At 43.0% G+C, this 22351-nt stretch overlaps 1 pseudogene; it reads right to left on the reverse strand.

Annotated features, from left to right (window-relative positions):
* Nucleotides 1-11262: 11262 nt before the first annotated feature.
* On the reverse strand, nt 11263-11424 carry LOC122117945 (annotated as a pseudogene).
* Between the last annotated feature and the right edge of the window lie 10927 nt (nt 11425-22351).

Below are 22351 nucleotides of genomic sequence, written 5' to 3' on the forward strand. Positions count from 1 at the left end.
GGTTAGGGTTAGGGTGAGGGTTAGCTTTAGTGTTAGGGTTAGGGTTAGGGTTGGGGTGAGGGTAAGGGTTAAGGTGAGGGTTAGGGTGAGGGTGAGGTTTAGGGTTAGGGTTAGGTTTAGGATTAGGATGAGGGTGAGGGTGAGGATGAGAGTGAGGGTGAGGGTTAGAGTTAGGGTTAGGGTGAGGGCTAGGGTGAGAGTGAGTTTTAGGATGAGGGTGAGGGTTAGGGTGAGGGTTTCGGTTAGGTAAGGGTTAGGGTTAGGGTTAGGGTTAGGTTTAGGATTAGGATGAGGGTGAGGGTGAGGATGAGAGTGAGGGTGAGGGTTAGAGTTAGGGTTAGGGTGAGGGCTAGGGTGAGAGTGAGTTTTAGGATGAGGGTGAGGGTTAGGGTGAGGGTTTCGGTTAGGTAAGGGTTAGGGTTAGGGTTAGGGTTAGGGTTAGGGTTAGGGTTAGGGTGAGGGTTAGGGTGAGGGTTTCGGTTAGGTAAGGGTTAGGGTTAGGGTTAGTTGAGCAGAGCTAGGTGCAGGTGCCTAATGCCTGTACTCCTAGTTACTCAGGAGGCTAAGATCGAAGGATCAAAGTTCAGAATTACCCAGATAGGAAAGTCCAGGAAACTTCTTCCTCTAATTAATCAGGAAAAAAAACCCACCAAAACAAACAAACAACAACAAAAAACAGGAAGCAGAGCTTTGACTCAATTGGCAGAGTGCTATCCTTCAACAAAACAGTTAAAAGACAATGCCCAGACCCTGAGTTCAAGCCCCAGGACCAGCACACACACACACACACACACACACACACACACAACTGAATAATTAGAAAATGATAATAATACTAATCTGTCCCTTTAGAGGAGCTTTACTATCTATGAAACTGCCACCCCTCTTACCAACCTGTTGCCTCTGGGGAGAGCTAACATTGAAATGTGCTTTAAGATGTCAGAAAGAGCAAGGATAGGGATAGTGATTTGAAAACATTTCCTTTATTTCAGCTGGGCGCTGGTGGCTCACACCTGTAATCCTAGCTACTCAGAAGGCTGAGATCTGAGGATCGCGGTTCAAATCCAGCCCGGGCAGAGAGACTGTGAGACTCCTATCTCCAATAAACCACCAGAAAACCAGAAGTGGTGCTGTAGCTCAAGTGGTAGAGTGCTCGCCTTGTGAGCTTAAGAGCTGAGGGACAGCGCCCAGGCCCAGAGTTCAAGCCCCACAGCCGACCAAAAAAAAAAAAAAAAAAAAAAATTTCCTTTATTTCAAGCAACTTTTAAGACTCTGGAGGTTCTGAGATTTGCTGATAAAACTGAAAATACAACAAGCTTCTTCTTTGTATTAGGAATTTCTGCCTTAGTAATCACCCCTAGTCTGTTGATGGTATTTGGTTATTTTTAACTCTCTAGTCTTACTCTACCTCAGAAATATCTGAACTGAAAAATTAGAAATGTCAGGGCTGGGAAGGTGGCTTAGTGGTAGAGTGCTTGCCTTGCATGTATGAGGCCCTGGGTTCGATTCCTCAGCACCACATAAGCAGAAAAAGCCGGAAGTGGCACTGTGGCTCAAATGGTAGAGCACTAGCCTTGAGCTGAAGAGCTGAGGGACAGCGCCTAGGCCCAGAGTTCAGCCCCCACAACTGACAAAAAGAAAAATTAGAAATGTCCTTCTAGTTTAAAGAAAGTAGTTAGGATTAGAAAAAGGAAATGCAAGGGTAGCCTTCATTTTCATTCCTCTAAGAGGGATAGTCTTTGCCATTAGAAGAATGTTTCTGCTTTACACACACACACACACACACACACACACACACACACACACACACACACACTGCAAATTTCAAAGTATTTATGAGCAAGAATTTGTCAGTTTTAAACAAACAATAACTCATGATATCTATGATAATAATTGCTACCCGCTGATACATGTATTAATATTCATGAATGAAACTTTAAGAAAGGACAGTATAAATACATAGCCTCAAAGTTTCTCCTTCAAAATAAATGACTAGTTTTGGTTCCAGCCTGTCTATAAATTGTGTGATTCTTCTTTCTCCAACAGATGGAACTTATGTTAGTCTGTTATGAGCCAAACTTATGCTAGTCTGTTATGAGTTGCTTCTACCAACTTGACATAGCAAGATCTGGTAGCTATCATCTTACCTAAGTAGCTGGTGTTATCATTTGATTACTGTAATCAGATATAGTACATCAACATTATGGATTCTATAATTTGACAGGATAAGAAGAATAGTTTAGCGGAATAGTTTAGAGGAATAGTAAGAGGAATAGACTACCACATTCTTGTGGTAATCTCTCCCCCACCCCTGCAAAAAACAAAATTCTGCCACTCCAGAAATCATGAAATAATACAGATAAACCTGAATTAATAGACAAATTGAGTCTTTGTCTTTCAAGTGCTCTTTCTCTTGTTTTTTTTTTTTTGTTTTTTTTTTTTTGTCGGTCGTAGGGTCTGAACTCTGGGCCTGGGCGCTGTCCCTCAGCTCTTCAGCTCAAGGCTAGTGCCCTACCACTGGAGCCACAGTACCACTTCCAGCTTTTTCTGCTTATGTGGTGCTGAGGAATCAAACCCAGGGCCTTATGCATGCAAGGCAAGCACTGTACCACTGAGCCACCTTCCCAGCCCCAAGTACTCTTTGAGAATGAAAAACTGCACTTTCACTGGTACAGGAAACCTGCTGTTTGTCCCAGAGGCTCTTTTGCCTCCAGACACTAAGTTGGTTTAATGTCCCTCTATTGACTAGCCATAGTGTAAAGAGGAGGAATACCCAGTAGGAAAAATATTTACTTTCCCCCTTGGGCTGCTTTTCCTGATATCAGAGTCTTAATGGAAGTCAAAGTTCTGTCTCCTACTCTATAACTCTATATGACTCAGAAACCATGAGTTATGCTGAGCAACGGTAGCCTATATCTGTAATCATAGCTACTCAGGAGGCTAAGCAACAAGGATTGTGGTGAAGCCTGCCTAGACAGGAAATTCTGTGAGATTCTTATCTATAATTAATCAGCAAAAGTCCAGAGGCAGATATGTGGCTCAAGTGGTAGAGTGCCAGCTTTGAATGAAAAAGCTAAACAAACCAACCTGAGTTAAGAACTTCCCACCCAGGACTTCAGATCTTAAGTAGATAATACAAAGACAGAAGGGTTATCTAGAATTCTCCCTGATAGTAGTGTCATACCCGGATCTAGGGACATTGATATCAGCAGTGGCAGTGGAAGGGTTCAGAAACCAGACAGGCCCTGTGGCATGATCTGGGTGACATTTTTGCTGCCAGCCTCCCTCAGGTCCCTTTTTGGTTGATCCTAATTCTCTATGGGTGATCCAACACCTTACCAATTCGCTCTTTATTTGCTGGTCTCAAGAACAAGATCCCTGATGAGTAAGTAGTAACAATAGGTCACATTGATGAAGCATACCCTCTCCTTGAACTTGAATAAAACAGAGAAACTGATTTCTCTGCTGACAGAGGGAAGCCATATGTCAGGGTAATAAGAAAACAACAACAAAGCAATGGCCCTTTTGCAAATGAATTTTCCCTAACAGCATAAAATTAGAAATAACTGAAATGTCTGAGAATAAAGGAATAAATGGAGAAGTTAGAGTATAAATACTCAATGCGCTGGTATGCAGTCATTTCCAAAAATAATTAGCAAAATTGAGATACAAGGTGGAGAAGCTTGAGATTGCAACAGGGTGAAACTCTGAAGACAAATTGCAAAGGAGCAGAAGAATTGTGTAAACATTCAAAGCTGTTTGCTAGGATAGTGATTGTAGGTGGGGCTTCCTTTCTTGTTCTGAACTCTAATGTTGTTCTATTGTATCTATAATTTTGAAAAGAAAACACACTTTCTCTCACTATGTATTTATCCCAGTGTTCCAGAATGACTCCTCTGCCAATGTAGAGAAATCTCTATAATCATCTTCTTAGCAAATGTTTAGAACAGTGAACTTCAAGGCTACTTTTAACTATGTGTTTAACAGAGCAGACTTTGTTTCCTTTTGTAAAAAAAAAAAAAATTATCGTTATTGTAAAGGTGATGTACAGAGGGATTACCGTTACATAAGTCAGGTAAAGAATGCAGTTCTTTGTGGACAATGTCACCCCTCACCTGCTCTTTCTCAGTTTTTCCCTTCCATTCCCACCTACAAGTTGTGTAGTTCCTTTTCAACATAGTGTCCAGTGAGTACCACTGCTGCATTTGCTCACCCCTTGTCCCTCCATTTCTGTACTTCCCCTTACACTCCCAAAGACATAACAAATCAGAAGAAAACAAAAAAGGGCAAATCAAAATGAAATGAAAACAAAAATAACCTCTTAACAGAGCAGATTTTGGGGGGCGGGAGGAGGATGGGAAGGGATGGGAAGGGGAAACAAAGGAGGAGGCTACAATGCTTGATAAGAAATGTACTCATTATCTTGCCCATGTAATTGTAACCCCTCTGTACAGTATTTTCACAATAAAAAAAAAAGAGCAGATTTTGATCCCAATGTTCAACTGAAGTTTTTAGTACCAGGTCCCAAGTTATACCAAAAATGTCTACTTAAATAAACATCTATTTTGAGGTTAACAGTGTAGTCCTGGTGTATCTATTTGGGAATGTGTGATATCCTTTCCCTGTCTCAATCATTTTTACTGCTAAAGTTTTTTTTACTTCGTTTATGGAGCGGAGAGATCCACTTCAGTTCAAGAAAATTTATGGAACTGAAACATGCTTTCACTCACACACACGTTTACCACCACAGACCCATTCCCAGTGCCTTTCTACCCTTGACTCCTGATGCTTTTGACCACCTTCCCATCCTTCTGCTCCTAAGAACCCAGGCTTACATTTTCCCTGTGAAAGCCTTCCCAGTTACCTAAGGAATGCTTAGGAAATAAACTTAGTATTAGTTGAACTATTTCCACGTAGCATCACCAGTCAGCTATATTTCAAGCCCTGCTGTTTTTCAACAGGACCTGCATGGAATCGTGGGTCTCCCTTAACATTGTTTTTGAACCGATGAGTCCCACATCTCCAACTGTAATAACTTGTCCATACATTTCAGAAATTTGCGGTTTGCATCTAGTTTGAGATGCCTCTAGAAAGAGAAACTGATGATGTGTTTGACAGGGTGGCCTAATTAAATAAAAATTACTAAATTGTTCTGTTTAATCACACAATTTAATTTTCTTTCATAAAGCAGAAATTCCATATCTTGATGATTCATCCAACAAATACATGCACATTCATGCAAAAGAATGTATATTTTAAGAACATTTATAAATAGGCACTAGTGTCTCACACCTGTAATCATAGCTACTCAGGAGGCTGAGAGCTGAGGATTGCATCTTGAAGCCAGTCTGGGCAGGAAAGTCCTTGAGACTCTTATCTCCAATTAAGTACATAGAAAGCCAGAAGTAGTGCTGTGACACAATTGGTAGCGTGCTAGCCTTGAACAAAAGAAGCTCAGGGACAGTACCCAGGCCCTAAGTTCAAGCCTCAGGACTGAGGAAAAAAAAAAAACAACATTGATTGCCATTTTAGTTTGCAGTAGCAAAAGACCAATTTTTAACTAGGTAAATCTGACACATAGCTCAGTCATACAGTGCACAAAAATTATTTTAAACATATGCTCTACATATTACATAATTACTCAAGATACAGAATATTGATATAGGTATTTATATATCAGTAATTATATGTATAATGAAATGGTAATTGCCTATTTTATTGGAAAAAACTGTTAAAAGAGACTAGTCCACATACATATATAAATATATTGAGTTTGTTCCACCAAGATGTTGATGATCTTTTTCTAGTTTGTGGGATTTGCTATGTTTTCTAAACAAAACATTCTTCATTATCTTTTCCTGCATAGATAGATTTTTACCTTATTATTTATTTATTTGGCACCCAGACTGGCCTGGAACTCATGGACCTCCTTCTTCAACCTCCTGAATGTTGGGGTGACACTGCTATCATCTCTAGTATCAATTTTACTAAAGATGTGTCGATTCCATGAAAAACAAAAACATTCTGTTTTCTTTTTCCTTTCTTTCTTCCTTTCTTTCCTTTCCTGGGCCTTGCCTGCCTCTGGGCCTTGAACTCAGGGCTTTGGCTCTACCCCTCAGCTTTTTTTGCTCAAGACTAGTACTCTACTGCTTGAGACACAGCTCTACTTCCATCTCCTCTTTTTTTTATATATTCTTTATGGTGATTAATTTTAGATAAGAGTCTCACAGAATTTCCTGACTAGGATAGCTTTGAACCACAATTCTCAGCCTCCTCAGTAGATAGGATTACAGATGTGAGCCACCGATGCCTAGCTCAAAAACATTCTCCTTTCCAAATAAGATAAAATAAGAAAAGTGAGTCTTGGGAAACATCTACTCTACTAATGGAACAATTTATTCCCTCCCCCCTCGGGGGTTTTACAACCCATTAAAATGAACTGCACATTATTTTTATTGCTTATAGTGCTCAAAATAAAATTTTAGCTATTTCTCCCAAGGACCTAGTCCAGATAGATTAATTTCTGCTTTTGGTTTAAGAAATGAAGCTTATTAAGTGGTCTTAAAAACAAAAGTAGGCATAGTTGTTCATGCAAATTATGAGTGCTTTAGTTGGAGCTTCAGTGAGCACTAGCTTTCTCTTCCTTTGTGTTTGATTTTAAATCAGGGTAAAGGCAATGGGAAGGGAATTCTGTAATGGAAGCATTGGTCCTACACATCAGAAATGCCAGCCAATTCACTTTCCCACACTCCATGTGGAGTCTGAGTGAGGATTTGACATGAAGGATTTGATTTTTGTGGATATAATTAAAAGCCAGGATGAGTACTGGGTGCCTGAAGACTCTCTCTGATGGTACTGAATAAACACTTGGCTCTTCTACCTGTATCTACCTAGAATACAAATAGAGCGCATTATCAGCCATCAGAGCATGTCATCCCTGAGTAGCAGTGGACTGAGAAGCAGACTGTAAATGAAAGTGAAGGAGAGTGCCCAGCGTCCCTCATCAAGGACTCCTCAGCTGGGATCCCCATGGAGCCCAGAGAAAGGGGGACCCCCCTTAGGCAGACAGATCAGCAGAACAAGCTCCAGGATTCAACAAGGTGTCAGGTGTGTTCAGTGTACACAGATTCTCATTTGCCTCTTCCTCCATCTGACAGATTGCTTCTTTGCAGACCTTGAGAAGGAGACAAATTACCGAATAGGGTCTGGGGAAAGAGGTACACTCATATACTATTGGGAAATTGTAAATTAGTGCATGATTAGGGAATGGGACAATTTGGGCAGTGTCTGTCAAATTTTAAAGTGCATCTCCAGTGTGCCATACATACAAGCTGATTACAGAATTCTAGCATAGGAGCCAGGCGCCGGTGGCTCACGCCTGTAATCCTAGCTACTTCAGGAAGCTGTGATCTGAGGATCGTGGTTCAAAGCCAGCCGGACAGGAAAGTCTGTGGAGACTCTTATCACCAATAAACCACTAGAAAACAGGAAGTGGCGCTATGGCCCAAGTGGTAGAGCACTCACCTTATGCTGAAGAGCGCAGGGACAGAGCCCAAGCCCAGAGTTCAAGCGCCATGACCGACAAAAAATATATATAAATAAATAAAAATCTAGCACAAGGATATATGTGCTAGAGATGCATATTATAGTATTGTTTATAATAGAAAAAGTTCCATATTACCAAAATGATCATCTCTAAAGGAACATTTAAACGAAGTATGTTGTATACACATAATAGATCACTGTAGCCAGGCCCTGGTGGCTCATGAATGTAATCCTAGCTACTCAGGAGGCTGAGATCTCAGGATCGTGATTTGAAGCCAACCCTGGGGAAGGAAAGTACAGGAGACTCTTGTCTCCAATTGATCAGAAAAAGCCAGAAGTGACACAGTGGCTCAAGTAGTAAAGTGCTGGCTTTGAGCAAAAGGGGCTCAAGGACAGTGCCCAGACCCAGAGTTCAAGCCCCAGGACCAGCAAAAAATAAAATAATAGAGCATTTCGTGGCTATTAAAAATAAAATACTCAAGCCGGGCGCTGGTGGCTCATGCCTGTAATCCTAGCTACTCAGGAGGCTGAGAGCTGAGGATCAAGGTTCAAAGTCAGCCCAGGGAAGGAAAGTCTGTGAAACTCTTATCTTCAATAAACCACTAGAAAACCAGAAGTGAGGCTGTGGCTCAAGTGGTACAGCACTCACCTTGAGCTGAAGAGCTGCAGGACAGCACCCAGGCCCAGCGTTCAAGCCCCACGTAGTAAAGGATATCTGTTAAGTGAATAAAATCCCTCCCTTTATTGCTATAAATAACTATTTACATATGTATATATGAAATTGGCATTAAAGAGGGGAAGGTGGGCTGAATGAGATATTAGAAAGTGTGAAGCCAGTTTTCTTGTCTTCTTTCTTTTCAACTTTTCTTTCAACACTATGCAGTTAATGATTCTTCTTTTATAGTTAAAAAAAATAAACAACGGGGATGTGGATAGGATTACAACAAAAGGAGAGGAAACTCTTCAGACCTTACAAATTTCTGTACTGTTTCAATTTGAAGTTATTCCTTACGATGTGCTCCTATTTCTTGAATGATTTTTTACAAGTTAAAATTTGTATCCCAACTTATTTCTGCAGAGTCAGAAGTTCATGCTGAGGTTCTATTCAAGGTAGCATAAATTCTGTGGGATGTTAGTTCCTTCCAGCCTAGAGGACCTGAGTTCTGGGAAAAAGCTGGTCAGAACTAAGTTTTGAAGCAGGTGGGTGGAGATGAGGCAGCAAAATAAGCAGCTACTTGCTGCTGACATTAGACATGGGATCAAGACAGGAGGCCCAGTTAATCTAACTGGATGCTGAGCTGTGATCCTTGGATCTCAGGAACATCATTCTTTGTCTTTGAGCCCAGGTGGTTCTTAAGACAATGCTTCAAGAAATGGGATCTCTATTCAAGCTCTGGGCCTCTAGCTTGATTGAATTTCTCAACTTTCTTAAATTCTTAAATTCATTCCTATAGTGTCCACAGACTAGCAAAGGCCGCCTGGGCAGGGAAAAGTATGCTAAATGGGATATTAGAAGATGCAAGCATGCCTGTTGTCTACTCTTTTGGTGACCTTTCTCAATTTCTCTGTCTTTCAAAACTCTCCCTCATCCTTGTTTTCTTCCATTTTTAAAAAAACTCATCCCCAGGGGCTGGGAAGGTAGCTCAGTGGTAGAGTGCTTGCCTTGCATGCATGAGGCCCTGGGTTTGATTCCTCAGCACCACATAAACAGAAAAAGCCAGAAGTGGTGCTGTGGCTCACATAGTAGAGCACTAGCCTTGAGCTGAAGAGCTGACGGGCAGTGCCAGGCCCAGAATTCAGGCCCCACACTGACAAAAAAAAAAAAAATTGATGGAAAGCTTTTCCCAAGAAAGATATTAGCAATATTATACATAACTTTTGATACCTCAGTGATCGATTGTAACAAGCACTCCTTGACTGTATTTTTGGAGTATAGCATGACTATGAGGGAAATACGCCTTAGTTTGAAAGGTTGTATGTGCCCATTTGCCATTTCTGAAGGCTCTTCAACTCTAGCTTCTTGCAAAGCAAGAACACATTCTCTAGCCGAGCACTGGTGGCTCACACCTGTAATCCTAGCTACTCAGGAGGCTGAGATCTGAGGATCACGGTTCAAATCCAGCCCGGGTAGGAAAGACCGTGAGACTCCTATCTCCAATAAACCACCAGAAAACCGGAAGTGGTGCTGTAGCTCAAGTGGCAGAGCACTCACCTTGAGCTGAAGAGCTGAGGGACAGCGCCCAGGCCCAGAGTTCAAGCCCCACGACCAACCAAAAAAAAAAAAAAAAAGAACACATTCTCTGCCTCTTCTATCTGGCCTCTGGAGCCTCCTCCTATGCCCTGAATATAGAAAGTCATCTGGTAAGTGCCAGGCTCACAAAATCTAACCCGGGGTTGGCACTGGTGGCTCATACTTGTAATATTAGCTAATCAGGAGGCTGAGATCTGAGGATCATGATTCAAAGACAGTCTGGGCAGAAGTCTATACAACACTTATCAAAAAAAAAAAAAACCCAGAAGTGTACTGTAGGTGTGGATCAATTGGTAGAGTGCCAGCCTTATGCAAAACAAAACAAAGAGCCCAAAGCCCTGATTTCAAACCTCTGTATTAGTGTTTATGTACCTTGCACACACAAGTGATTATACGCAAACACACACACACACACACACACACACACACAGAGAATAGCTGAATGAAAAATTCTCCCAAGAGAGTGTTCCTCCTCTCTTTGATTTTGTCAATATGGATTCCAAATTAATATTTCAGGATACGACTGACCAAGAAAGGAGGCACCCACGCCATAGTTTCCTCAAAGACACACTATCTGCCAAGTACTGATGAAAGAATTGGTTATCATAATTTCCTCTTTTGGCTATTTTGCCCCTTATTTTCTAAGTAAGACAGAAGAACAAATGAAGGTAACCAAAGGAGGGAAGAAAAGAAAGTAGAAACAGGGAGGGAGGGAATGAAGGAGGAGAATCAGTGGAAAAATTGAAAGATGAATGTAAGTGACATCACAGATAGAAAGAATTGGGTGTGACTGGAAGAGATGGACCTGCAGAGAGACAAGAGAGGAGGAGCTGGAGGGAGAGAGGAAGGAAGCCAGAGGTCACAGGCGTCCACAGTCAATGAAGGACTGGAGTCTACGAGGCTCAGGATCACGTGGGATACATGGCCTCATGTTTCCCATCTTCTCACGTTGTGCCCTCAGGTCTGTTCTCAACACCATCATCTTCCAAAGGAACATCTTCCCTTTCTTTCCTGACACTTGGATCTTCCTCTGCGCCCTCTTAAATGGCCCTTTTGTTTCTCTATGTTCTTCATATTACAGAGTTTGTTCTTTCTGACTCATGCTTATATCTCCATCTTCCTTAAAATCTCCCACCTTTGGCTTTTGTTTTGTTGTTTTGTGCTGGTACTGGGGCTTAAAGTCAGGGCCAGAGCACTCTTCCTTATGTTTCTTGCTCAAGAGTATAGTGTTCTACCACTTGAGCCACACTTCCATTAAAAATACATAACCCCAAATGCTATCCTAGCTATTTGAATAATGCATTTTATAAAGATGTTCCATTTTGTTGTTGGAAGTAAAAATCTCAATGTATTTTCTGTTCAAGCAGGCTTCAAATCATGATCCTCAGATCTTAACCTCCTGAGTAGCTAGGATTACAGGTATAAGCCACTGGTGCTTGGTTCCCTCTTTGATTCTTTGGAGGAAAATGAGGTGCGCTGTTTCTGAAGACATTTCAATACCTTGTCAATGCAAAGAGTGGACACTGCAAGCCCTATTTCATCTCCCTACTCCAAATATTAATTTAATGTATTGTCCTCTGGTAACTCAGATGCTCCACTTGATCTTAGCTGAAAGGTTGAGCAAGGATCTACCCTTCACTCTCACACCATTAGTACCTACTGCTCTTACCCAGTGGCTAAGGCTGGTTGAGTCCCTACATCTTTCTCCTTCAATCTTGGAGTACGTTTTAGCTTCTGTCCCAACATCCCTCTCTCTAGCATGATCCTACCCTCGTTCTTAGGAATTTTAAGATCTATCATCTTCCTAGCATTCTGCCTTTCCATTTCTTGTCCTCCTGCTGCAGGGTCTAACTTTGATATCAACATGAATTTCATCTCTCCATCATTGCAATTTTATCCCACTCTCCAGTTCCTGCTTTCTGTCTTCCCAGCTTGCTCCATCACTTGAACAATAATATTATTAATATCGAAACTCCTTTCATCCTTCATCTGCAGGCCATCATCTCCTCAGATCTCTTTGTTCTCTTTCCTACCCAGCTTATTTTGTATTGTACATACTAATTTCTAATTTCACATTTCATAGAATATCATTCTTGTAATATTTCAACCCTAGTCAAATCCAACTGTGCCTCCTCTGCACCTGAGCAAACATTAGTGAGACTAACTGGAGCTCACAATGCCCACAGACCCTGTGCAAGACTCCAGGCATTTCATGTACCCATTGGCCAGATGACATTCACAACTTTCCCCTTGTTTTAAGCCCACAATGCCTCCTCATGCACTCTCACTTTAAACTCATAACCAGACTTACTATTTCAATGAGAAAATCAGAAAAGAACAAGCTCTATCACATTCCCCCTCTTCTTCCCTGTGTCTGAGTTCACCAGCTCTGCTCCCACATCACTGTGGATCAGTCAGCCATGCCTCAGTTGGACCAATACTTCTATGTTTGCATCCCATCCTATTCTCTTGCTTACAATTCTTTCTCTCCTTACATTATCAACTTTTCTTTAGTGCAATATTTCCTGTAGAAATCCAAATGTGTTTATGCTATCTCTCTAAGTCTTAAAAACAAACTTTGATCTCTATCTACAATTCCATTTTCAATCCAATATATCAAAAACAACTTCGGTATTTTTCTTCCTAAATCTTCTCACTAGCCTTCCTTATTTATGAATGGCAAATCTATTCTTCTAGTTTCTCAGGACAAAACCTTAAAGTCTTCCTTGACTTTTCTTCTCACATCCTATCCAATACATTAGAAAAATTTTCAAGATGCACACTGCATTATGATAAGTTGTTATAGATGCTGCTTACTACAAGCTATTAATTATTCTTTCCCATCTTTGTCTATCTGTTGATCAATTCTACTTCTACTTTGTCTTGGTCATGTGACTAAGTTCTGGACAAAGGAATGAGAGCAGAAGGGATATGTGCTAGTTCCAAGAGAGATCTAGAGACCATGGACATGCCTCCTGCATTCTCTCCATTTCTCTTTCTAGTCAGAACCTGGAGGAATCTATGGCCCAGGAACCAAGCTATGGCCTAAGAAGAAGAGGTAGAGGATCCCACATTTTTAATCACACAAAAGATTTAATAGATAGATTTTATATTTTTATTTATTATTTAGATTTTGTATTTTATATTAGATTATATATATATATATATATATACTTCACATATAAGAATGGGAAGAACAAATACTATTGCATAGAGTATAGCTTTCCACAAAATCTCAGTGTTTGAAGGAAGTTGAAAAAAATCAATGAAGTATCCAGCTCAACAAAATCATCTTGACTTTGTTTTGTTTTGCTTTGCTTTGCTTTATGAGACAGTCTCATTATGTAGCACAGGCTGCCCTTGAACTCTTGATCCTGCTGCATCATTCCAAGTGCTGAGATTACAGGTCTGTACCACTATACTTGGTTGGAAATATTTTTTAAATACATTTATCAAGCTGGGCACTGTTGGCTCATACCTGTAAATCCAGCTACTCAGGAAGCTGATATGTAAGGATCATGGTTTGAAGCCAGCCCAGGCAGGAAAGTCCATTGACCCTTATCTCCAATTAACCACCAAAAGCCAGAAGTAGAGCTGTGGCCAAATGGCAGGGCACTACCAGCCTTGAGCACAAAAACTTGGGCACAGTGCCCCGGCCCTGAATACAAGCCCAGGACCAGCAAGAAAAGGAACAACAACAACAACAACCAATTACCAAGATCACTATCTCCAAAGACTCTCATTAAATATACCTTCGAATTCTATATTTTTAAATCTCCTCTATACACAAGAAAGTGATGGTATTGGTTGTGTTCACTGGGTCAGAATTTCAGTGGCAGGTAGAAGAATAGGAAGGAGAATTTTCACAAAATACTTTTTGAATTGTAGCATTCAGAACCGTAGGAAGCTATAATCATATTAAAAAGTAACCATATTCAAATTATTTAATAAATTAATCAATACAACAGTAAGTATTCCTGGAATTATTCCAATAAAGCTGGAGTAAGGGGAGTAGTCTATTCCTGATTTTACTAATTCCTCTTTCACATCTAAAGGCTTAGTCCTTGCCCATATTCCAGATTCTATGTGATCATTCCCAAATTTCCATTCACGTTATCTGACAAAGCAACCCAGTCTCAATTATTAACATATTTTCTGTGCAAGTCTGTGTCAGGCTGAGGAATGCTATCGGCATCCTGATACAGGTAAGGAGATGTTTTGCCTACCGCATAATTGAATTCATCAACAACAGAGAAGTTCTTAATGACATGATTACTGAATATGAGTCCCAATGAGTCTCTCATCTTCAGATTTTTGCTCAACCAACCAATATGACTGTGGCTCTTGTTATCAGGCAGCTCTCAAAGTGGGATATGAGCCCTTATTTAATCAGCATTGTGTCCATCTTGTCCCTGATTCTTATTATCTAATGCAAATAGGCTTCCTTATTGCCTAACAGACTAGTTTCAAGCAGAGAGCCATGTAAACTGAAGCTACAAAATTCAAACAACTGAGCAGTGTCTGTTCCTAAGGACAAAATGAGATTTCTTGGGTAAATGAATCTGTCAGTTCTCCATCCAAATGCACTACAGTAGCCAAAAAGAAGCAAACACTTCAAAAGAATTCAGCAGGAAGTATTTAATTTTGCCCTTGGTTCCATGGTTTGGGAATAGAAACCAAGGCTTGGTTTCTAAAGAATAGGAGTCAAAAGACTCTACCAATTCTCCACCTCCACTACCAAATTCCTATTATTTGTTCTCATTTGAATGGTCTGAAACTGTCAACTAACAGAAAGGTTGTTATCAATACTGCATCTGCCCAGATGGATTAGAGGGAGAATAATGTTTGTGGCTCTCTATAATCCCTCCATCAACTCCAGGATTTCAAGTCTCTTCAGGGAATGTGGCAAAGCCACAGGAAATCCCCAAAGGCAAGATGTTGCAGGCTGCTCTCTAGTTTAGCTGACAAACCACCACCCCTCCCCCCCTCCCCGGTTTGGGGGGTGGGGGGACACACACATGGAATACTGCAAGCCAGAAAAATGAGAGGAAATTCTTCCTGGTCTGCAAATGTGAGAAACCTAAGTTGTTTTATTCCTCCTGAGGTCCACTGTAGTCTGACAGTCTCTAAGGAATATATACTTCTATGCATGTTTTCTGTTTCTAAGATGAACCCAAAAGACACCTGCTTCAAGTAGCCTCATATGGAGTCAGAGATGTGTACTGATGTTGCCTCCAGACTAGTTCTGTTTCCAAGTCCAAAAATAGATTTGAGGGAGGCTTTGAACAAAACCTTTACATTCTCTGTGCTTGAGTTCCTCTAAATTGAATGGCATTTGCCATTCACTTTCATCACAGAATTGAGGGGAAATAGCTACAATGGGATTTGTTTTTTTAAAAAAAAGAAAGAAAGAAAGAAAAGAAAAGGAGTTTTGAAAGATTGTAGGGAGAAAACAATGAGACATAAAGTAGCTATTCTTTTCCCTTTTAAGCACTGATTTATATTTATTGAAATGCATAGTGTACATACAGGCTCTGGAAAGATAGCAAAAGAAGGCAAAAAAAGGGTAAGTATTCCAATAGAAAGATAAAACAAGGAAGCTGAATAATATTAGGTGAGAAACTCAGATTCCTTACATTAAGAAAGAAATTAGGATCACAGGCAATATTATAGGCAGTTCTACTCTGAAAAAAAATGTGATATTGCACAAGACTTTGTTGTGGTGTTTCATTTGTTAGAAATTGCTATAAAATAATAACAAAATTATATCTTTTAAAAACTGCTGTAAAGGAAAACATTTTCAGCCTTTGTCACAAACATATTTTTATTTTTCTTCAAAAAAAACTTAGAAATGATGATGGCATTATATTTAAAATATACATTACACTGTGAAAGAACTATGCAGAGACATAAACACAGTATATGTAATCTTCCTAAAGAACCTAGGCCCTAAAAAGATCAGAACCAATATTAATAGTGAAGGTGTTTAAAAACCAAGATTTATGCATTGTCATTTTAAAGACAAACAACAACAACAACAACAAAAACAAGGGTAGCAGGTAATGCCATACTGTGTTTTAAAAAATATTTTCAGACTATAAAGCCACAGCATCTCAATATTCAGGCAATGTTTATTTTTTTAAAAGCACACACACACATATTCAGTGAGGCACTATGCTTCCTGGAAGTTTTTGCTTCATTTTTCATAAAGCAAAATGTCTTTCGGATGAGAAGACATTATGCAATTTCTGTTATACACAAATTAGGGAATTCTTAGTACTATTTTCTTCCTCCTTTTTATTGCTCTGTATCAACTTATCTGCTCCGTATTAAATAAATACCAAAACAAGAAAAGCAATCCCCACTTCAAGTACACAGAAAAACCAAACAGGCTTTTAATTCTTCGAATATTATTTCAATGACTTTTGTGCCCTTCATTTGCGTGCCACCTAGCATGAAGGTGCAGGAGATCAGAGTGAAACACTGAGGTCTGATCTGGCCACAACCCATCAAAAGTCTGTTAGATTGATTTTTTTTTTCTTCCCTGCAAACAATTGGAAAGTAGCAGCCCTTAAAATTTGGACACTCTCCAGGGAAATCTTCACTGCCTTGTACAAATAGGGAGTTGAGAGTTCACCATCCGTTCTATGGGATTCTCAGCAAGACAGACTCTTAGACCCAAGTTTTGAAACTATGAACTACAGTATTCCACTGATGATTGTGCCTCGTGTTTAAAGGCCCCTGCAGAGGTCCAGTCAAAATATTTACATTCCTCTCAGAAACTGTAAGGCAAAGGAAAAGAGAAACACGGTGAGAGGATGAATCAAACGTAAAAAAAAAAAAAAACAACTTTCCTTCTCTGGGCAGCAAGAAAGAGTTAGGCCGCTGGGTCTTCTGCCAAGACAGTCCGATTCTCTCAGTTTCTTTCTGATCGCACTTGGATCATGCACCTTGAGAGGAACTTTTATCTATAACAGGGTGACACGGTTAGGGCTGCATCCATTTCCAAAAGCCCACGGTTCATAGAAAGCCCCGATCGTCCCACCCCAAGTAGGTGTGTTTAATTGTCCATACACGTTCCCCGAGGCAGCGCACTGACGTTGTAAATAGATGAATGATGGGCACGTATACTTTTTTTCCATAAAGTGCAGCCAGGGGCTCAACGTGAGTCAGATGCTGGCTTAGCAGCCTGTGTAAGGCTGGGCGTCGGTGGGGATGGGTTGGGACGAGAGGAGAAGCGGGGCAAGGCTTGGCCAAGGAAATGACCCAACTCCCTTGGCTTCTGTTTGTACAATCTGCGTCACGCTCCTGTACTCCGAGACGGTCCGGGGCCCGCCGCGGGCGGGCGAGCGGGCGGCTGTGCACTCCGGGTCAGGCGGGTGCCCGCCTGGCAGTCGCCTTCCAGGGGCCCCACGTCCTTCTGCGACGCGTCCCCAGCGAGAGGCCCTCCAAAAGGGGACAGAAGCCAGGACTTAGCCAAGTACCTCCAGGCCATGGATGGAAACCCTGGAAACTTCTTCTAAAATCCAGCGTCCGTCCATCGACATCCAGAAGCGGGGTGGGGGTGGGGGGCGGTTCCTGAAGCTGCCACACCACCCGGCCCGGGCTCAGTGGCCCCGAGCCTGCGTGCGCCCCAGCGGCCGGAGGGAACGGGATGTGGACGCTCTGCCTCCCAGGTGGCGGTTGGGGCAACTCCGGCCACGCGCGCGATCTAGACCCCAAAAGCACCTCCTGACCATGCTTTCCTAGTAACACTCCATTATTCCTGTTGGAACAAGTTAAAAGTGAGGGTTGGGCTCCGGGCAGGGGGGTCACGTGCGCCCCCCCTCCCCGTCACTCCGGCTCCCCTCGCCTCTCCGGTTCGAGTTATGCCATCAAGCTAATATATTGTGACTGCTCTTCTCTCCTGTGACAAAGGCTTGCAGCTGCCTCCAAATCAATAGACGTCAAAGAAATATGAAAACAATCATGACACAAAACTTCAATCCTGGCTGGAACCTACATACTCCGCACTGTGCTTCTGTTCTCCACGCCATCGATTAATTTATCCCAAAGTTGAGTCAAATTTTTATTCCAGTACCTTTTTCCCAGCAGATCCCCGCTACATCTGTCGGGTTTGTAATGTAATTTGTAATTACTGCCCTTCATGTGGTCCGGTGCCTTGAACCATCTTTAATTAAAAGCATAATTAAGGGAAGATCTAAAGAAAGACAATTACCAGATGGTCTTTTTTTTTTTTTTTTTAGACGCTGTAGTTGGTTGGAGAGGGGCGCGGGGTCCCGGCGACCCTGAGCTTGGGGAGGGACGCGGCGGGTCGAGCGGCGCCTGCGCACTGCAGAGGGCTCAGCCCAGCTTGCACCCCTCCGGCTCCCACCCACTCCCCTAATGTGACTCCCCCATCCCGGCCTAGAGTTCTCCACGAAGGCCAAGCAACCAGCTTCCTGCGCGAGAGACTTTGCTGCGTCCTTTCCTGGTGGTCCCGGGAGCGTGGAGTGGCGGCGGGTAGGCTGGGAAAGAGTCCAGGCAAAAGCGACTCCCACATCCACGAAGAGACTCGGGGAGCTGGGCCCACTCCACACGCGAGCCTGACTGATCCGAAGTGAAAAGAAGGGAAAGACTTGAGGGCTGGAGGAAAGGGGGAAGCATAGGGAAGCAGGCAGTCCTCCAAAGGGCCCCAACCTAGGTCTTTCTCGGCCCCCCCCCCCGACTCGAGTGGGAGCTGGGAAGGATGTGTCCAGTGAAGGTCTGGGAACCCTAGAGGACATGAAGACGGCCGGACTGCGAGGTCACCCAGAGTCCCGTCGGCCACAGTGGCCCCTGGAGCCCCTCGGTTGGCATTCTGGGGGCGCTAGGGCTCCTCCGTGTGTGCCTGGGTCCCGGGAATGTTCTCACCCACACGCCCCCTGAAAAGTGAACAATGCAGGCGCGAGCCCCGCTTTCTGCATTCGTGTCGCGTCGCGCGGCGGCGGGCGCAAAGATTCCGAAGTCAGATCGTGGAAATTAAACTGGTGTATGGCGACGACGTCACAGTCAAAGCCAGGCGGCGTTGGATGGCAATCATTTCAATTATCTTCGGTACACTTTTCTTTAGGACACAAGTTGTCAAAGATTTTTTTTTTGTTTGTTTTAAGTACGTTCTTGCAGCTCCATGGATCCATTTTCCAGACCGTTTGTTACTCTCGCTGCCTGATTTGATTTCGGCTCTCTCTCTCTCTCTCTCTCTCTCTCTCTCCCCCCCCCCCCCCACCTGCCTCAGATCCTCTTGCAGAGACTTCGCTGAATGAGGCGAATCTCCTCTGCTCTACTCCCTTCTTGGGACAAATCTGGGCCGGTCAAAAAATAAAATGAAATCGGTCTCTGTGCGCCTAGCACGGGCTTCTTGGTTTTCCTCTTGAATTAACTTTAAACAACAAACATGCTTTGGAGTTCTGGATTTGTCACCTTAGGGAAAGGGGCCTCGGAGCCCGTCCGCAGCCCGAGGCCGAGGGTGGAGGCTGCGCGCTGGAGCTGGCTACCTGCACATGCCAGGCCGCCTCCTCCAGGCAGCAGACAGACACGTGCTGGACTGAGCTCAGACCTCCCGGGTGCTCCAGATCCCCGAAAGCCCAAAGGATGTCCCCGTAGCCCAGAGGGGGCAGGGCGGCGCAGCCCCACTCCTGTGTTGAGCCGGGTGGGTGCTTGTTCCTTCCCGGCCCTGAACGCGGGCCAGGGGCGAGTCGGGTGTGGTGTTCCTGGTGGGGGTGGCGGGCAGATCTGTCAAAGCGCCCTTCTCTGCTTCCCAGCCAGCCTGGACTGACTAGAGTAAGGGTCGCCTTTGAAGCCCACGTCTAATCCTGTGGATTAGGATTAATCCCGATCTTTAAACCAATATCGCCTCTCGGGTTTTAAATATTATTATTAGTAGTGTACTCATTGGGGAGGAAATGAGCTCTTGCCAGGCAAATAGCACCCCGCACCCCCACTTCTCATAGCTGCGCGAGGCCGGGGCCTGAACAACCCCGCGGGCAATCTCCGAGCTGCCGATATTATATTTGTGAAATGTCCTTTTGTTGAGGCTTTTAACACCTTCTTATAACGAATCATTTGTTCTTTTCTCTTTAATTTTGATAGACAATTAGCCATCAGAGATACACCAGTTGACTGTAACCGAGCATTAAACTCGCCTTTATGTAACGCTAATTTAGCATAGCTGCTTTGTTTAACTTTGCTATATAAGAACCAGGTTTTGCGGCAAAAAAAAAAAAAAAATAGGTGTAATTTTATGTGAGGCTTCATTTCTTTTGGCCCTGTACGCAGCAAGCTCTTTCCTCTTTGTGAAGCATTCTGCTGGGGCCTGACGCCATTTCCCGGGCCTGGCACCTGCAGGCTAGGGAGAGAGAGGGAATTAGCATTGATATAGATTTAGTTGAAATGTAATCTCTTAAATCTGTGCAAGATTCGGGGAGATAATTACACTTTCACTGAATTGCCTGGGGTCAGCGTCTCCGAGGACCTGAGGAGCTGATTTACTAACAATAGTGTTACATAAAAAAAATGGCGTTTGAGATTATAATGTTAATGGCTGTGGTCGCTGGGGAATTTGGCCACCTCCAACTAATTCCACGTAACTTGTTCTTTGCCTTCCTCTTTTATCTTCCTGGGCTCCATCTTTGCCAGGAAGCAGGGCCCTGGTGGTGTATAATTTGATGGCTAGCTCCTGGAAGTTAAGACTTGAAGGTATAGACTTAGAGTAGACGCGCTCTAACTGAGGCTGTTTGTGGTGACTGTGTTCTGGCCTCCATAGCAAGGCTGGCCTCTTCCTCGTGAGAATCAAAAGGAGGACACAGACTCCAAAAACTATACAGGGAGGCTAGGGAGTAACAAGAGCTGAAGCTGCTGACTACATGCAAGGGAGGAAAGTATGGAGCCCTTCAGTTGAAAGCTCCCAGCTTTCAACTTTCCTGCATAGTTCCTTGGGTTGTGCCTGTAGCTTGATCCCTTCAGCCCTGATCTTTTGTTTCCCGTGCTTCTTGAGTAGACCAGCAGCCTCAGACCTGGGCTGCTTCTTGCCATGAACTTTCCATTCTAGTTGGAATTTGACGGAATGCTGGGACCTGAATTCAAAGTCACCATGAAAGTCCAGGGATCGGTTTAGGATGGGATGAGAAGCTTCAAAAGTAAGAAGTCAGCCTCTTATGGGTTGGGGTTGGTTTTTGGGATTTACATTTCCTCACATACTTCTCAAACTTCACCCACAGGTCTCTGGCACATCACTGCATCAACCACCCAAATTCCTATGGCCACTCTTTACTTACAGCCCTGTACAGTAACTTCAGCATTTTGTTCCCCTAAAGTCTCCTGGTTACTCAGGAATGCTCTGCCAAGCATGTCCACATACACCTACCATACAACACAGTCTCTCTCTCTCTCTCTCTCCCTCTCTCTCTCTCTCTCTCTCTCTCTCTCTCTCTCTCACACACACACACACACACACACACACACTTTCTTGTTTCAACAAAAAGCCCCCTGAACTTGCACAAAAGTGAATGGCTGAACAGGGGGGATTGCTATTCTTCTTGGTAGGATACAGAGCTTGTTTTGGTCATTGGTGAGACACTGGGTCCAGAAGCTCAGAAAATCTCCTGAGAGCAAACTTTTGGAAAGTAAAGGAGAGATTATTATGCTCTCTACCCCTTAAGTCCATTCACAGCCATGTGTAGACACAGGGAGAGCAGGGATAGAAGTGCCAACCTGGGCACAAGACTTGACCAAGCTCTTTCAACAACGGGGAGCTTTGCTTCTAAGAGAAAAGGATGCTGCAGTCAGGAACCATGGGTTTGAGTGGAGGAAGGAGCCACCCGTTAGCCTAACTGTCACCCACATTACTAAGGGAAGGGGGAGGGATAGATCATGAAACCTTGGTCCTTGGGTGCCTTGGCTTACCAAGGTGAGTGCTTGCCCTTTAACATAGCCAGAGAGGCTCCAGTGTCCAAGCTTTTGGTGCTGGAGTAGGGGTTTTACCCTTCACATGTTTATGTAGGTGCCCCTTTATCTTATATGTAACAGCAATATATATGTTAATTGAAAACTTCTGAATTTAAAAAGGTTGTGACAAGTTATAATTTGTCCTGTCAATGCCTGGAATCCTTATTTATCTCTTTAGCTTGCCTCCTGCTCGCGCCTGTCAGCTAACAGCTTGCCTAACTCGTTGACTTCCTCACTCATGGCACGGAAATGACAAATGTGCTGTTTTATCCGTACAATTTATTTCATTATTGTTGCCAGCACGAAGCATCACAATCAATCATAAGGAAGTCCAGTTGGCAGGTGTCAATCTTGGTGTGTTTTTGTATGTCTCAGTCTATATTTAATCCAATTATAAGGGTCACGGAGTAAGTGCCAATCCTCTTGTTACAACTCACATCTTATTTAAGATTTAAAGTAAAAAAGTCAACTCGATCACATGAACCTTTTGGGGCAAAGGGAATAGAACCATGTGGACCAATTCCCTCCATCTCTCTTATCTCTCTCTCTCTCTCTTTTCACCTCCAGTTTAAATTACACAGCCATTCCTTT

The sequence above is a fragment of the Dipodomys spectabilis genome, unplaced genomic scaffold, assembly GCF_019054845.1.
Source record: "Dipodomys spectabilis isolate Male_0828 unplaced genomic scaffold, ASM1905484v1 ptg000145l, whole genome shotgun sequence".
Classification (NCBI taxonomy): domain Eukaryota; kingdom Metazoa; phylum Chordata; class Mammalia; order Rodentia; family Heteromyidae; genus Dipodomys; species Dipodomys spectabilis.